General features: G+C 44.9%; 1 long non-coding RNA gene across 1 annotated transcript; it reads right to left on the bottom strand.

The window, feature by feature from the left end:
* Positions 1-444: 444 nt before the first annotated feature.
* On the bottom strand, positions 445-1662 carry LOC123168573 (uncharacterized). The gene is made up of 3 exons (XR_006484411.1): positions 1188-1662; positions 849-943; positions 445-723 (listed from the first exon to the last, which is right to left on the bottom strand). It is a non-coding gene; the product is annotated as an uncharacterized lncRNA (long non-coding RNA).
* Between the last annotated feature and the right edge of the window lie 679 nt (positions 1663-2341).

Genomic DNA, 2341 nt, shown 5'->3' with positions numbered 1-2341 from the left:
ACATTATCAAGCACTACTAGGAAAAACGCTACTAGTAGCGTTGGTTTTTTGCATACTAGTAGCGCGGGTTCCCGCACTACTACTACGACGCTACAGCTAAATATTACCAGTAGCGCGCTTTTTACCCCGCGCTACTACTAACATTTTAGTAGTAGCGCGGTGCCACCCATGCTACCCCTATTCTACACCTACGCTACTGTTATCCTAAGTAGTAGTAGCGCACCATTCCCCCCCCCCACGCTACTATTATCGTAAGTAGTAGCAGCGCACCATTCCCCCCACGCTATAGCTAACTAATTAGAAATTAAAAAAAATAGAAGTCAGATGCTGTATTCGTGGATGGAAATCAAGACATGTCCAGTGCAAAATAAACTAAGATCACAGAACCAATCTTAACACTTGCAGCGTTGATGGACGCAACATTGAACATCTCAACTCGTAGAGTTCACGATATCCCATTTAACACCAAACGCAAACAACCAGACCACTTGTCTAGATGTATCTACCAAGACTCGGAGTTCAACTACCGGTGGACCCGAACCCTCCCTCCCGCCGGACGGTGGCGTCGAGGTCCTCCACCTCGGCGACCTCCGGTGTCGCAATTCGCAATCACCTGGATGGTCATCTGCACGACGCAGTCTCCGGGCTTCACGGCGAAGTCCGCCTCCTAGTGGTTGAAGAGCACGACACCCACCGGGCTGTGGTAGTCCGCGTCGATCACCCCTGCGCCCACGTCGGAGAAGTAAAAACTTATTAGTTCGCGTCCTCTTTCAAATCCAGTAGGGTATTTTCTTTCTTTTTAGCACATGCACATGAATCAATAGTGACAACCAGAGGCTGGACCATACTTGTTGCACGAGACATGAAGAAGGCCGGGTCCCCTTCTTGTTGAATCCAAGGAAGACACTCCCCCGAGACATGAAGAAGGCCAGCTCCCCTCCTTCTGCAAATAGCTCAGGTGCATGAAGTTGTAAGGAATCTGAATACAATGAACTCGTTGTAATGTATAATAACCAGAAAAAAAAACATGAATCCTAAAAAAAGATCGTTCTATGAGCTAGGTTGACAGTTTTGAGACACAGGAAAGGATAAAGTTGGTAAGAATCTTCATTAAGAAGAACAATGGGCCGAGATTTCTCAAATGACATTTGTTTCACCAACAATGATTAGTAGTAGCATCAACATACCCTCTGATCCTTGCATAATTTATATTAATCACGGAGAAAGCCTGCAAATTGAGCGACAAAATAATCTAGCCTCAGTACACTCATAAGAATGAAATTATATATGCAGGTTTTCCAGCATACCAGGTAAGGAATCAGTCATAACAGGAACCCAACACTTGACAGAAACAATTTCAGGTCTCATATATCAGTAATTATGCATAAGAGTTGCAAGCGAGGAAAAATTAGTCTACTTCTTTAACACTAAAATCAGCATCCTTATGTTGTATGCATAGCACAGTACTAATTTCCATGTGATGCATAGCATAGTACTAATGTTCAAACTAATAGCACAGTACTTGATAAATAGGATTCTTCCTTCAGTAATATCTAACGAATGGGTGTGACCTACCTTATATCATGGTAGTAACTAATGCATCACATGATAAGATAACAAAAACAGAAATATTACATCCCAAAAGACTGGATGGTTATACCCCATCTCCATATCGGTGTAGTAGGGGTCGTCGTCGACGGTGGCGTCTAACTCCGGGGCTCCAACCTCTGGTTGCGACAACCAGGTAAAAAAAGAAAAGGGGGAAAAGAGGGAGAAAGCAACCGTGAGTACTCATCCAAAGTACTCGCAAGCAAGGATCTACACTACTTATGCATGGTTATCTGTGTAAAGGGGCAATATCGATGGACTGAACTGGAGAATGCCAGAATAAGAGGAGGATAGCTAGTCCTATCGAAGACTACACTTTTGGCAGCCTCCATCTTGCAGCATGTAGAAGAGAGTAGATGGTAAGTTCACCAAGTATCATCACATAGCATAATCCTACCCGGCAATCCTCTCCTCGTTGCCCTTTTAGAGAGCGATCACCGGGTTGTATCTGGCACTTGGAAGGGTGTGTTTTATTAATTATCCGGTTCTAGTTGTCATAAGGTCAAGGTACAACTCCAAGTCATCCTGTTACCAAAGATCACGGCTATTCGAATAGATAAACTTCCCTGCAGGGGTGCACCACATTACCCGACATGCTCGATCCCCTTTGGACGAACACACTTTCCTGGGTCATGCCCGACCTCGGAAGATCAACATGTCGCAGCCCTACCTAGGCACAACAGAGAGGTCAGCACGTCGGTCTAAATCCTATGGCGCAGGGGTCTGGGCCCAT

This window comes from Triticum aestivum, chromosome 7D, assembly GCF_018294505.1.
Source record: "Triticum aestivum cultivar Chinese Spring chromosome 7D, IWGSC CS RefSeq v2.1, whole genome shotgun sequence".
Taxonomy (NCBI): Eukaryota; Viridiplantae; Streptophyta; class Magnoliopsida; order Poales; family Poaceae; genus Triticum; species Triticum aestivum.
The sequence above is the reverse complement of the archived record's forward strand: the minus strand, read 5'-3'. Positions and strand labels throughout refer to the sequence as shown.